We start from the raw sequence: 15,835 nt of genomic DNA on the forward strand, positions 1-15,835 counted from the left end.
TTCAAGCAATAAATGCTGCGTACACAGGCGTAACTAACTTCTGTGACATTCCCGATCCTTTGTGTGAAGGATTCAATTGTAAATGGCTTATCTTGAACTTGTGTCTCTTCCTGTAATTTAGACTGTTCTTTGAAAAGATACAATGAATTTAAATTTATCTTGTACCTTTATTGTTTTATACTCTGCCCATCTTTTAAACTGTGTATCTTTCTGAAATGATTACATTTCTGAAGCATATAATTGGTTGAAAGACATACTCAGAATATGAAAGCTGCAATATAAACTCAATGTTTTACCTTTATTTTTTGTGTAATTTCACTAATTTTATCAGTCTCTCATAATAATTGAATTATCTTTGCGGAACATTGTTCTCTGTTTGTTGCTAAGAAAATATACCCTCCTTATGGAGGTCTGCCCAAAACTGAACATAATGACTTTCAAATGATCTGAACAGTTTTGAAAAATTGAAATCAAAATTCTGTAAGTTCTAGAAATCTGAAAGAAAAAAAACAAAAGTTGGAAACAGCAGGTCAGACAGTATTTGGGCAATGAGAAATAGAGTAAACTGTTCAGATTGAAAAACCTTTGTCAGATCTGAGTAAACAGGTTGCTGAGAAGGTGTGGGAATGGAAAAGAACAGGTGACTTAATGCTGAATAGATAAGACAGAGAGACAATCTGATAGTTTAGGTCAGGATTGCAGCTTCTTTCATCCCTGCAGTGATGCTGTCTAAACCAATCATATTGTCCTATCTATAGATTCCATTCACTTCCGCTTTAACATAATACTTATGTTTTTCTATTTTTCCTAGTTCTGACAAAAGGTTTTCAGTTTGAAATATTAACAGTTTTTCTTTTTACAGTTGCTACCTGTTCTATTGAGAGCTCCCAGCATTTTCTCTTTATGGTTCAGCTTTTTATATAATCAGAACACCGTTTTCTCTGTATAGAGATTTAATCATCAAGAACTTCAGCTGAACAGCATGCACTTTTTAGACACCAAACTACTTACTAACCATCCACCATGTTGGGTCAACATATTGGTATAATATTAAGCAATATAATTATACACTCAAGTCAGTTATAAGCTAATACAGCTAACCCCTATTTGAGGCAATAGATTCAGGATTGTTCAATGGATGTTCCTTAATAATGCAGAATGCTAAACCTTAATCAGCGAGATGAATTTCCAAAATGTTTAACAGAAGAGGAGCCAAGAGGAACAGGCAAGCTCTTCTCTATCATACAATCACAACTGAAGGCTGTTTGACTGCATTCTGATCCCAACCATTTGATTAACAGGCCTGAGATATAACTTCAAATTTTGGGACCACATGAGTTCAGAAATCAGATATGGTGTAGAACCCTTTCTAGGCATTCTTTCTTTTGCTGAACTATTCCAGTCAAATACTTCAGTGACCACTGCCTAGTTCAATGTCCACTGCCTTGTCCAAAGACAGTAGACTGTTACGAACCCCGTAACTGGGTCACTTACCAGCAAAGATAGAGAGGTCCATTGAAGTCTGATGGTACTATTTTTAACAGTATTTATTGGTAAAAATACACAAAAATAATATCAATGCAAACATACAGATAATATACGTCGTCAATACTAAATCTAAAAGTGCGGGTATAATAATAATCAATAAGAAATAAGCTCTATCGTTGTCTAGGGGATAATGTATTGTCTGATGGAAGTATAAAAGTCACTCAGTTCATTCAGGCTGCAGTCTTTGGTTGGAGTCAAGAGAGAGATTTTTGAAACTTGCCACCTTTTCCTTCTTATCCGATCTTGATCCGTATTCGTCCTTTAGCGAGGCCGTTCAGTGGAGGACTTGTCATCCAGGCAAGGATGGACACACATTCAAGCCTCCACCGGTCACATAAGTTTCCCCTGGTGCGTCTGAAGTGGTTGTTCCCCAGACCCTCTTTTATCCTTACTCACGGGGTCTCAGGTGTCAATCAGGTTGGGATGATGCAATCCCTCAACCAGCCCACTCTGGTCATCCCCTGAGGGCTTCAATGAATAGTACAGTACTCAATACACAATTTTGTCTCCAAGAGACAATGGCCGTTGTCCGTGGCTTTGTATTGCTGAAGCCAGGACCCATATTCCAAACCCTCGTGGATCCTACGTGTCTCTCTCTCATTTCCTGTGTCCCAGACCCGAATTAATAGCGACCTTGCGATTCTCACAAAGGAGGGGGATACTTTGTACCCTTCAGCCCCTCAGAGTTGTGGCACATTCGTAACAAGACTCAGTGGTCAGTTTACTAAGTACACCTTTGTTCTGGCTCATTGATGCAAATATCTAATCCACCAATCATGTGGCAGCAGCCCGATGCATAAAAGCATGCAGACATGATCAAGTGGTTGAGTTGTTGTTCGGACCAAAAATCAGAATGAAGATGAAAATCCCGAATGAAGATTCCATTTCACCTTGGAATGACTCTGTGTGCCAGACTGGGTGGTTTGAGTATCTCAGAAACTGCTCATCTCCTACAATTTACCATACAATGGTCTCCAGAGTTTACAGAGAATGGTGTGAAAAAAAATCATTGAGTGAGCAGCAGTTCTGTGGGTGTAAACAGATGGTGAACGAAAGAGGTGAGAAGAGAATGGCTGGACTGATTCAAGGTGACAGTAACTCAAATAACCATGCTTTCAACAGTGGTGTGCAGAAGAGCACCTCTGAATGCACGATATTTCAAACCTTGAAGTGGATGGGTTTATGTAAGTAAAGACAATACATAGCCATAGTGCATTGGTGTTGAAGAAATAAACATTCAGAGTAATGGTGCAATTCCAGCAGGCTGTGGTGTACTGTATGGTGCTGAGGTTCTTGAATATTACTGTTACCAATATATTCCTTTATACACAACTGGTTTCTTGAAGGTAAAGTAAAGGCTTTAGAATTTTGGAGGATGAGTCAGACACCACAGAATACAAAAACTGACTTTCCGTAGCCATACTGTTTATTTGCCTGGTGCGATTGAGTTCCTTGCTTTCATATAGATTATTTTCTCATAATATCATTTTTCATAGAAAAGTATCTGCTTCTCATCAACGTTCAACACCCCCTTGAGTCTTATTAAAGATGATCATCTACAGATGATCTTGCAGTCACTGTTCTGAGAATTGTTGACTCTATTTATGTACCTCAGATGTAACAAATTAATTATCTCAAGAAAGTGAAATGTGGTCTTCTAAATGTCATTATAAATACAGGGTTTTTCACGATAAATGATGATCTAAGAGATCTACTTCTGCTGTGTCACTGCTATTATTCTTCATGTAAACAAAACAATGTACGGTTGTTAGGAAATTACTGTTATTTTTTCAGTTAAGTTCTTTCTGATCCAGGCATAGTTAAGATGCTGTCACTTATTCCCACCCACCCCTCAAGGATTAGACTGTGAAAAGAAGAAAGTTTTTAATCTTAAAATTGGTGCTTGCGTGCATGTGTGTGTGTGTGTGTGTGTGTGTGTGTGTGTGTTTTTTTTCTCCATCTTTTTTGGTTCCAGAATACGGATGAAACTTCATTATTATTGTGTTTTGCTTACAGATACTATCAAAGCTGTCTCACTCTCATCTGAGCAGAGTGTCCCTGTGTGTAACAGTATTTCTGCTATTTGTGTGCATTCAGTGAAATCTTCCTGCATAATTTTACCTTAAGAGAAACGTGAACTTGCGGTTGTTTCAGATTGTGTTTACATTAAATATTGTCATGTTTATGTTTGCATTTGCAAGAGTGATTTTATTCTTTCAGAGTGAATTCTTAATTTTGCATATTTTACACAATTGTACACGATTGTTACAGATCACGTACTGTATTTATTGATTTGGCACTTGCTAGGAAACTACAACAATGTAGTAGTATTCATTAGCAGTGTATGCATCAATTAGTTCAACTAATTTTCTGGTTATAGGCTGGTACATTTTTGCTTCTTTTATGACTTGTTATTTTCTGCTTCGTTTCAGCTTGGACTCTGGTTCATCTCAGCTGATACTCTGTCAGCTGTTTGCTCTTCAGCAGCTGGAGCTTAGCAGCAGGCGTCAGCTGGCTGACAGGACAGAGGTTTTTAACTGAAATCCATTCTATGTTATTGCAATTAAGATGCCACAGCTTTAATGCAGGTCATTTGAGTGCCTTCTGCAGAGTTTATTAATTGTTCTTTCAAAATATTAAGTGATGTTACAGCAGGTTGGGAGATATACCCGGAGTACCTCCTATAGTGATTTGAAGGAACTAAAAGCAGGTTTTGGTCCTCAGCATTTAGTAAAATATTGGCTACTTCAAAACATCAACCACTATCCCTATTCCCTCCATCCTCCAATAACACTATATCTTTTGATGACCTTATTCTCCATAACTCTGTCAGTCTCTTCTTTGAATGCGCTGGAGTACCGATACCCAGACTTCCAGAGGTTTATAGTATGCTAAATAATGTTTCTTCTTCACACTTCTGTCCTTAATAACTGACACTTTATTCTGTGAATATACTTCTAATTTTGAGTTTCTCTGGACTGAAGAAACCTTCTTTTGGCATCCACCTTGTCAATCCTGTTCAATATCTTCTAAATTCCAGTGAATTGTGGCTGTTTTAGAATCAAAGGAATTTTACAACTCCATGGCATGCAATTGTATCATCATCCTGAAATCACTTGAATATATTTCTGCAGTGCAGCTTTCTTTACAAGTAAATCCTTTAAGTATGGAGATAAATCCCTACAACAAACTCCAAATGTGGTTTCATCAAAACCCTGTACAATTGCAGCAGTTCTTCCTTTTCAATGAACTTCAAACCTTTTGCAATCAAGGTCATCATGGCACTTCAATGGCAGTAAATGCAGGAAGAGTTCAGCAGGTCAAGCATTATCCCTGGGAGAAAAGCAGAGCCAAGGTTTCAAGTCAAGGACCTGTCATCAGAATTCAATGGAACATCTTCCAACATTTCTGTCAACTTCAAAATAATTCTGTTACCAGATACTCCATTTACCCCCCCCCCCCCCCCAAGTATTATAAAGGGTTTTCACTGCATCTCCTTGGTCTGAGCTACCATCTCCGTAATCCACTCCTCTTCTCACTGCACTTTCCCATACAACTGCAGGAGATGCAGCTTCTGCCCTTTTACTTATTCCATTCTCATCATCCGTGAACCCAACGAGTCCTTTCAAGTGAAGCAGCAATTCACTTGTGCTTCTTCCAGTGCAGTACATTGCATTTGGAACTCATAGTATGACATTCTTTACTCAGGCGAAACCGAACACAGATTTGATGTTCGCTTGTAGAACACTTCTGTTCACCTACAGAGGCAACCCTGAGCTACAAGACACTTGTCACTGTAATTTTCTGTTCTACTCCTACTCTGTCTTCAGCCTTGCATTGCTAAAATAATGCCCAACAGAAGCTCAAGCAACAGTGCCTCTTAATGACTCTGGACATTTTGTAGCCTTTGGGACACATCCAGAATTTAACAGTTTTCCAGAACACCTACTTCTATTTCAATTTACTTTATTTCCAATTTTGTTTCTAATGGTCAATTTATTAAAGTAATTGTTACCTCAATAATTTTGGCAATAGACCTAACTCCCCAAAACAAAGGTTTTGCTGTGGACACTCAGATGGGTCCCAGTTACTTACTGTCTCCCTTTCTGAGCTCATCATTTTCATCAACTCTGCCTCCAACTTCCAACCTGCCCTCAAATTTAGTTGATCCATCTATGACACCTCTCTCCCTTTTCTCATTCTCTCTATCTCCATCTCTGGAGACAGACTATGTACTGATATCTTTTAAAAACATACTGACTCTCAGTAAACTGTACCTTTTTCTAACCTGTCACTTGTAAAAATGCTCATTCCTTCCTTTTCTGGTTTCTGTCATATCACAGATAATTTATCTGTTTTCTCCATCCCTGCCCCTCTCTGCAATTCAAAACATGCTTTTTTCCCTCACTTCTCCAGGCCTTATGAAAGGTGTTTGATTTGAAACATTGATGCTATGACTCTTCTTGTGATGTTTCTTGACCTTTTGAGTGCTAACATTTTCTGATTCACACAAAATTAAAATGTGCCATTCAGCAACATAGCAGAGAGCTGCATTCATTTGTGAAAAATGTAAATGAAAAACACAAGCAAATAGGAGAGGGATCTAGATAACAGTTACACCCCACCCCAGCCTGATCATGGCTGATTAATGTTGCCCTCAGTTCCTCTTTTGTGCTAGTTATCCATTATATATTTATATATTCAGCACCATGGTCCTGAAAAAAGTTGTCTCGTATTTTACTGTGTACTGTACCAGCAATTATGGTCGAAACAACAATAAAAAGCGACTTGACTTGATAATTTGGCCTCCACCACCCTCAGTGGCAGAGAATTCCAGATATTTACTACCGTCTAAGAGAAGAAATTTCTATGCAGCTCAGTTTTCAATTTCAGGGCCCTTATTTTGAAGTTACTTTCCTTTGAGATTCCTATTAGTGACAATGGCTGAGCATCTACCCCGTGAAGCCCCCTTATAATCTTAGTTGTTTTTGATAAAGTCATCACCCATTCCTTTAAACTCAGAGGAATATAGACTTCAGATGTCCAGGCTTCTCTGATCATTTACTTTCTCATCCCAGTAATTAGCCTGCTCAATCTCCTGCAAACTGCCTCCAATGCTGTCCTATCCCTTTTCTTAAGGAAAGGGAACGGAACTGTACACGATGTATCGGGTGTGATCTCACCAACATCCTGTACAACTGCAACAAACTCCAAACTCTTTGCATTAAAGGCTGGCATACCATTTGCTTTCGGAACTACTTGCTGGACCTACCTGCTATCTTTTTGTGATTCATGCATTGGAATGCCCACACCTCCCTGAAATTTCACTTATTTGGAGTTTCTTGCCATTTAGATAATAGTCCACCTTTGATTTCTTTTACTAACGTGCATGATCTTGTATACCATCACGTAGTTATTAAACTCTCCCAATTTTTCACTCAGACACTCAATCTATTTATTTATTTAGAAATACAGTGCAGAACAAGCCTTTCCAGCCCAACGAGTTGCATCATGCAGCAACCCCCCCCCCCCGCTTAAAATTAGGGTATCCACAGGACAATTTAAAATAACCATTTCACCTTCTAACTGGTACGTCTTTGAACTGTGGGAGAAAGCTGAAGTACCCAGGGGGAAACCCGCACAGTTCATGGGGAGGACATACAAACTCCTTACAGACACTACTTGGCTGAGGGAACACGATGTAAGATTCCAAGTTTGCCATTGGTTTGAAAATATGTGGAAGAACAGGTTGTGATGAGGATATTGTTGAACTCCGACCTCCAGATTGCCCCGAACTGTAATAGCATCACACTAACTACCGCACTACTGATGTGTGCAGAATCATAATATCCTCATCAGACAGAAGAAACTAGTGCTGTTGATTGTCCTTATCACTTCACTCTTCCTTTGGTCAACAATCCGTGATAGTTATATTAATACCTTACAGTGAAAGTGGGATTTTGCGTTGTGCAATGTTTTAGTGCAGCACACCAATTGATGGAAAATCTGTTCTGAGTCCTCTTTGTGTCTCATATTGCATATATGCACAGAGGGAGGTGATAAGTACAGTGTTGTCAAACAACATCTAAAGTTTTGCTTTCCCAGATCTCTTCTACATATTTCAGGACCACATTGATCCCTGAATATCTCTTTCTTCCATTTCCATTATTCAGCCCCAATTCATTTTGATTCTGCTTACCTATCCACTATCCCAACAGTCTCTCGCCACTATCCAACTATCCGAACCTCCCCGATTTCTTATGACTTTGTTCCATTGAGTTCATAACCTTGGAGCTTGTGGAGTAAAGGCATTTGTATGTTGATTCATTGCTACCATGCTTAGGGCCTCGTATAGTGAAGAGTAGCTGCAGTGGGATCATTATGGAAAATTGGCATAGCTTTCCCACACTAGCTGCATCCAAACCCACACAGTGCTGGTTTGAAGTGCCTTTTGAAGTGTGGATGAATTTCTATGACTGTATTAAGCTCTACAATAACATACTTGGAAAATGTAACAGTTTAATAATCCATTTCATAAATTGCTGGTGCTTTGCAATGATTTTGCTGAATAAAAATGTATTTGACTTTCTATTAAAAAGGCATACCATGTCAGGTCTATTACTCTTTGGGGAAATAACTTTGCTAGTCTATATCTGAACACATGTTGCTTTGCTCAGAACTGATTTCCCTCATTTAAATGGTATTCCCAGACTGATTCCTGGGATGGCAGGACTTTCATATGAAGAAAGACTGGATGGACTAGGCTTATACTCACTGGAATTTAGAAGATTGAGGGGGGATCTTATTGAAACGTATAAAATTCTAAAGGGATTGGACAGGCTAGATGCAGGAAGATTGTTTCCGATGTTGGGGAAGTCCAGAACGAGGGGTCACAGTTTAAGGATAAAGGGGAAGCCTTTTAGGACCGAGATGAGGAAAAACTTCTTCACACAGAGAGTGGTGAATCTGTGGAATTCTCTGCCACAGGAAACAGTTGAGGCCGGTTCATTGGCTATATTTAAGAGCAAGTTAGATATAGCCCTTGTGGCTAAAGGGATCGGGGGTATGGAGAAAAAGCAGGTACAGGGTTTTGAGTTGGATGATTAGCCATGATCGTACTGAATGGAGGTGCAGGCTCAAAGGGCCAAATGGCCTACTCCTGCACCTATTTTCTATGTTTCTATGTTTCTATAAGGTCATAAGATGATTGCTAACAAAAGTTCAAAGGTGGCTACCTCTCATTATCTGGTATATGGAAAACATACAGGCACGTTATTTTTGAAGAACTGAAAACCAATTGTTATGGAGGCTAAGTTGCACAGCCTATGAAAAAAGACTTTATAATTTAATATGCAGGCATTTCACATTCATTGCAGAGAGGGACGACAGTGGAGAGAACAGACAAAATATTTGTGATAAAATTCAGACCAAAATTGTTGGTGTAATACACCCAAAAATGCTGGAGGAACTCAACAAACCAGGTGGTATCTATGACTGTAGGTGACTTCCCAATTTAGGATTGCCTTTATTCAGCAAGTATTCACCATTTCATTTTGTTAATAGGTAGAGCAGAGCAGGAAAGGCTAGTAGCATCTTCACCTCAGTAACTGAAGCATTCAAAACCATTATTTTACATTCAACAGACCTTGGTACTCTACTTCTGTTGCACAACACTGCTCTCTAATAGTTCATGGTAAGACACTCAAAAATGTGGACCATTCCTCATATTTCAGGAACCACCTCTTGGCAAAGACAGAAAATGCTGGTGAAGTTCACTGACACATTAATGTGCCAGCAAGGCATTTCACTGATTCAGCAAAAGGACATTTGAACTCTCCACCCTGCACCGATGACCCCTTCATCCATCTTCAACCCTCCTCCTCTTCCTTGACATCCCACTCTGGTCTTCTGTTTGCTCTGGATTTTTTCGTCACCAACTGCTGATGAGACATCAACCGTCTCGACTTCACCGCCCCTCTCTCCGTCCAGCCTCACTCCTTCCGAACACGCTGCTGTCCACTCTCAATGCATTAATCCTAACCTCACCATCAAACCTGCAGATAAGGGGTGCTGTAGTAGTCTGGCATACTGATCTCTCTACCTTGTTGAGGCCCAGCAACAGCTGTCAGACACCTGCTCTTGGTTATCCCTTGAGCAGGATCCCACTAAGGAGCACCAGCCCATTGTCTCCCACACCGACCTTATTTGCTCTGGGTATCTCTTCCACTGTCACCAACCTTGTAGTTCCCTCACTCTACACCTCCCATTTCTACTTCCTACTCTCCCTGTCCAGTAGGTCCATTGTTTCTGCTTGCACCTGCCCCACAGAACTCATATCTGCATACTTCGAGTCAGCTTGTCCCCCCAGTTCAGTCCCTTCCCACCTACATCAGTGACACTTCATACACTCTTGATCTTTTCCATGATTTCAAGTTCCCTGGCACTGAGCATCTTATTTTCACTATGGATGTCCTATCCCTATACATCTTCATCCCCCACCAAAGCTTTCCGTTTTTTTCTGGACACCAGATCCAACTGGTTCCCATCCACCACCACTCTCCCGTTTAGCGGAGCTTGTCCTTGCCCTCAGTAAATACGTAGTGCAAAAGCAGAAATAAGAAAGTTCTAAGCAAATGTTGATGGGTTCAATGTCCATTCAGGAATTGCATGGCAAAGGGAAAGAGCCTGTTCCTGAATAGTTGAGTGTGTGCCTTCAGGCTTACGTACCTCCTTCCTAATGGTAACATTGGGAAGAGTGTATGTCCTGGGTGGTGGACACCGCCTTTTGAGGTACTGCTCCTTGGAGATGTCTTGGATATTCCAGAGGCTAGTACCCACATGGAACTAATTTTACAATCTCTGAAGCTTCCTTCAATCGTTTGCAGTAGCCCTCCCCCACCCTGATACCGGATGGTGATGCAGCCTGTCAGATTGATGTACGTTGCAAGATGTATGTTCAGTCTACAGTATCATTTCTGAGAATCTATGCAGTTAATTTATCAAATTCAGAATAGTTTTTGATAAAAAACATTTTCAAGGCTGTTTGGGAATATTGTGCAGGCTGCTGCTTCTAATAAACCCTTAGATTCATTGTTTGGGTATGAAGTGGATAATTACAAATACTGAAGTCGGGAAAAATAAACAATAAACTGTTGGTGGTATATAACATTGATTATTAAAGGGAATATTAACAGCTTGGTATCTAAACAGAAAGTGGGTACTAATTGGTCTGTTGTCTGGGAATAGTGCAGAATATAGGGTCACTGATACAGTGAATGACAAATTTTCACACTAATTGCTATATTGTATATGAAAGTATTTTATGAAATATGAGATACATTGTATGAATGTAATTCATTATTTGGCAGGGATTTTATTATCAATATACACAAATAGTAACTTCAATGATTGTGCTCTTTTTATGGTAGTCAAAATCATATATTCACCTATAATTGACACCATAAATGGGATGTTGCCATTCATTTCAAGAGGACTAGAATATAAAAGCAAGGATGTAATGTTGAGACTATAAGGCACTGGTGAGGCCTCACTAGGAGTATTGTGAGTGGTGTTGGACTCCGTATCTAAGGAAGGATGTGCTGATCTTGGAAAGAATTCAAAGGAGGTTCACAAAAATGATTCCAGAATTAAAAAGTTTGTCATATGAAGAGCATTTGATGCCTCTGGACTTGTACTCACTGGAATTCAGAAGAATGATGGGTGACCTAGTTGAAACCTATCGAATGTTGAAAGGCCTTGAGAGAGTGGATGTGGAGAAGATGTTTCCTATGGTAGGAGAGTCCAAGTCTACAGGGCACAGCCTCAGAATAGAGGGGTGTCTTTTTAGAACAGATGAAAAGGAATTCCTTTAGCCAGAGAGTGGTGAATCCATGGAATTCATTGCCACAGGCATCAGTGGGGGCCAAATTATTGGGTATACTTTAAGGCAGAGGATGATAGATTCTTGATTAGAGAGATGAAGGATATGGGCAGAAGCCAGGAGGTTGGGGCTGAGAGGGAATGGCAGAGCAGACTCGAAGGGCCAAATGGCTGACTTCTGCTCCAACTTCTTATGGCTTTATGGTCCAGTGTCTGAAGTTCTTACTGAGTTCACGTGATAATGTTACACGAGTAAGTGAAGAAATTTTTGGGATTGATGACTTAGTGATTTTATTATTTATTTTTAATAAGTAGTAACTTTAGTGATGGTCCTATTTACCACATGGTAGAAAAAAAGATTACTTGTTCACTTACATTGACATCAGAGATTTGTCTTTCCTTTAATGTTACCAGGTAGGCTTTTGCTAGCTTCTGGTTGACTACGTGGGATGAGCTTCGCATGTATTGCCCTAAAGTCCTTGACCCACCACGTGAAGGGTCGCCTGCTCTGACTTCTCTGATGAACAATGCATGTTTAAGTTTTCACAGGCAGCTCTCAGTGAGGTATTTCATATTCCACAGGAAGACATTCAGTCATACTTTTACATTTTTACTTGTTTTTTTTTGTGGAAATCCAGGGACACAATGAAATTCCTTGCAATGGGATCTTTCCGAGCGGCTGAAGGAGGTCACTGCTGTACCTCCCATGTGTCGTATACATTGCAACATCAGAGAAGTCACTGCGTTCATGAAGGAATAATTTAGGCAGCGTGATGGTGTAGCAGCTAGCGAAATGCTATTACTGCCCCAGCGATCCAGGCTCAGTTCTACTGCTGTCTGTTGGGAGTTAGCATATTCTTCCTGTGACCATATATGTTTTCTCCAGGTGTTTCAGTTTCCTCCCAAGTTTCAAAGTTCTGGTTTGTAGATTAATTGGTCACACAGGTGTAATTGAGCATTGTAGGCTTATTGGGCCAGAGGGGCCTGTTACCACCTCCTATTTCTGAATAAACACATACATTTCATCCAATCTGATTTCAGCAAAGGACACAGAGCACTTTGGGCTCTGTCGCTGGCCAACATCGCTGGGACATAACAGAGTCTGTGGTAATGGAGTGCTGTGGTAATTGCTACCTCGAGGCACACATGAAATGAATATTTCACCAGATAAATGCTATTCTTCAAAAATTTAAGTATACTTGGTGGAGTTTGGGAGTTGTTTGATCAGCCCTTTGTGAATTCTAAAGGTGCTTAGTCAGGTCTCCTGATGTCAGCAAAGTTCCTTCAAAAAACTTTTGTGTTCCCTGAATGAGTGCATTCTACAGCAGTTGTAATTTGGACTTATTGTCCACAGGTTAAGCCAGTATAGGTAGAAATGGCTGCTGCATGAAGAATGACATTACCAGATACATATCAGGAACCAAATTACGTAGGCCAATATCGGCGATGTCTGGTGCATTTTTGCAATCATTGTGATTTTACACATAACATTCCCAAGAATAATTAGCTCTCAAGGTACAAAGTTCAAAGTAAATTTATTATCAAAGTACAGATATGTCACCATATACAACACTGAGATTCATGATTCAGTCAAACTCAATAAATCCTGTAAGCATAATAGAATTAATGAAAGACCACACCTAACGGGACAAGCAACTAGTGTGCAAAAGACATCAAACTGCAAATACAAAAGAAAAAAGGGAAATAATAATAATTCATAAATAAGCAATAAATATTGAGAACATGAGATAAAGAGTTCTTGAAAGTGAATTCATAAGTTCTGGGAACATTCAGTAATGGAGTGAAGTTACCTCCTCTTGTTCAAGAGCCTGATGGTTGAAGGGCTAATAATTGTTTCTGCACCTAGTTGTGTGAGTCCTGAGGCTCCTGTATTTTCTTCCTGAGGGCAGCGGCGAGAAGAGAGCATGATTTGGGTGGTGGGGGTCCTTGATGGATGCTGCTTTCCTATGACCATGTTCCGTGAGATGTGCTCATTGGTGGAGATGGCTTTCCCCATGAAGGAATGGGCCATATCCACTAGTCTTGTAGGATTTTCCATTCAATACCATTGGTGTTTCCATACCAGGCTGTGATGCTCTACACCACACATCTATGGAAGTTTGTCAAGTCTTAGATGCCATCCTGAATCTTCACAAACTTCTAAGGAAGTAGAAGCAATGCTGTGTTTTCTTCATAATTGCACTTATCAGCTGGAGGTCCTCTGAAATGGTAACACGAAGGAATTTAAATTTGCTGACCCTTGACACTATTGATCCCAAATGAAGACTAGTTCATAGTGATCATGCACCTCCAGTTTCCTCCTCCTGAAGTCAATAATCAGCACCTTGGTTTTGCTGAAACTGAGTAAGACCTTGTTGTGGTACCACTCAGCCAGATCTTCAGTCTCCCTCCTATATGCTGATTTGTTACCACTTTTGATTCAGCCGATGACAGTGGCAAACTTAAATATGACATTGGAGCTATGTTTGGCCATACAGTCATAGGTGTAAAGCAAGTAGAGCAAGGGCTAAGCACGCAGACTTGTGGAGCACCTGTTCTGATGGAGGTTGTGGAGGAGATGTTGTTGTCAACCTGAACTGACAGCGGTCTGCATGTGAGGTAGTCAAAGGTACAATTCACAAGGGGGCATTGAAGTAAAGGTCTAAAAGCTTATTGATTAGTTTTGAGGGGATGATAGTATTGAATGCTGAGCTGTAGTTGATAAAGAGCATCTTGATGATTGCATCTTCACTGTCCAGATGTTCAAAGGTTGAATGAAAAGCCAATGAAATTTTTGAATTTTTTGAAGATGTAACAAGGAGAGTGGATAGGGGAGAGCCAGTGGATGTGGTATATTTAGATTTTCAAAAGGCTTTTGACAAGGTCCCACACAGGAGATTAGTGTGCAAACTTAAAGCACACAGTATTGGGGGTATGGTATTGATGTGGATAGAGAATTGGTTGGCAGACAGGAAGCAAAGAGTGGGAGTAAACGGGACCTTTTCAGAATAGCAGGCAGTGACTAGTGGGGTACTGCAAGGCTCAGTGCTGGGACCCCAGTTGCTTACAATATATATTAATGATTTAGACGAAGGAATTAAATGCAGCATCTCCAGGTTTGCGGATGACACGAAGCTGAGTGGCGGTGTTAGCTGTGAGGAGGATGCTAAGAGGATGCAAGGTGACTTGGATAGGTTAGGTGAGTGGGCAAATTCATGGAAGATGCAATTTAATGTGGACAAATGTGAGGTTATCCACATTGGTTGCAAGAACAGGACAACAGATTATTATCTGAATGGTGGCCGATTAGGAAAAGGGGAGATGCAACGAGACCTGGGTGTCATTGTACACCAGTCATTGAAGGTGGGCATGCAGGTACAGCCTGCAGTGAAAAAGCCAAATAGTATGTTGGCATTCATAGCAAAAGGATTTGAGTACAGGAGCAGGGAGGTTCTACTGCAGTTGTACAAGGCCTTGGTGAGACCGCACCTAGAATATTGTGTGCAGTTTTGGTCCCCTAATCTGAGGAAAGACATTCTTGCCATAGAGGGAGTACAGAGAAGGTTGATTGATTTCTAGATGACACTAGATTGATCTCTGGGATGGTAGGACTTTCATATGAAGAAAGACTGGATTGACTAGGCTTATACTCACTGGAATTTAGAAGAATGAGGGGGGATCTTATTGAAATGTATAAAATTCTAATGGGATTGGACAGGCTAGATGCAGGAAGATTGTTTCTGATGTTGGGGAAGTCCAGAATGAGGGGTCAGAGTTTAAGGATAAAGGACCGAGATGAGGAAAAACTTCTCCACACAGAGAGTGGTGAATCTGTGGAATTCTCTGCCACAGGAAACAGTTGAGGCTGGTTCATTGGCTATATTTAAGAGGAAGTTAGATATGGCCTTTGTGGCTAAAGGGATCAGGGGGAATGGAGAGAAAGCAGGTACAGGATTCTGAGTTGGATGATCAGCCATGATCATACTGAGTGGCGGTGCAGGCTCGAAGGGCCGAATGGCCTACTCCTGCACCTATTTTCTATGTTTCTATCAAATGGCATCTGCTGTAGCCTGTTGTGGCAGCAGACAAATGTGAAGTGGATCCGTGGAGTTGATATGTTTTTAATCACCAGCCTCTCAAAGCACTTCATCACTGTGGATGTAAGTGCTACTGGATGATAGTTATCGAGCCATGTTAGGTACAGGTGTAATTGAAGCCTGCTTGAAGCAGGTGGGTAGCTCAGAATATCTTAGACAGGTTTAAAATTTCAGTGACCACTCTGGCCAGTTGATTAGCAGAGATCTTTAATACTCAGTCAGGTATTCCATCTGGGCCGTATGCTTTCTGTGAGTTCACGTTGATCTCAGAAACTGAAATCACAGGATTATTGAGGTATGTGGGGGTTTGT

The 15,835-nt window shown here is 40.4% G+C and overlaps 1 protein-coding gene across 4 annotated transcripts in view; it reads left to right on the forward strand.

Moving 5' to 3' along the window:
- prkcea (protein kinase C, epsilon a) overlaps window positions 1-15,835 on the forward strand; it is a 616,772-nt gene that overhangs the window by 102,637 nt on the left and 498,300 nt on the right. Inside the window, exon 1 of one of the 4 annotated variants that reach the window (XM_059985742.1) lies at window positions 3,993-4,077. The exons of the other annotated variants lie outside the window; for them this stretch is intronic. The gene's annotated coding sequence lies outside the window, so the exon portion shown is untranslated. Of the gene's footprint in view, window positions 1-3,992; window positions 4,078-15,835 lie in introns of those variants that run through there. 4 annotated transcript variants of the gene reach the window in all.

This window comes from Hypanus sabinus, chromosome 12 (genome assembly GCF_030144855.1).
Source record: "Hypanus sabinus isolate sHypSab1 chromosome 12, sHypSab1.hap1, whole genome shotgun sequence".
Lineage (NCBI taxonomy): Eukaryota > Metazoa > Chordata > Chondrichthyes > Myliobatiformes > Dasyatidae > Hypanus > Hypanus sabinus.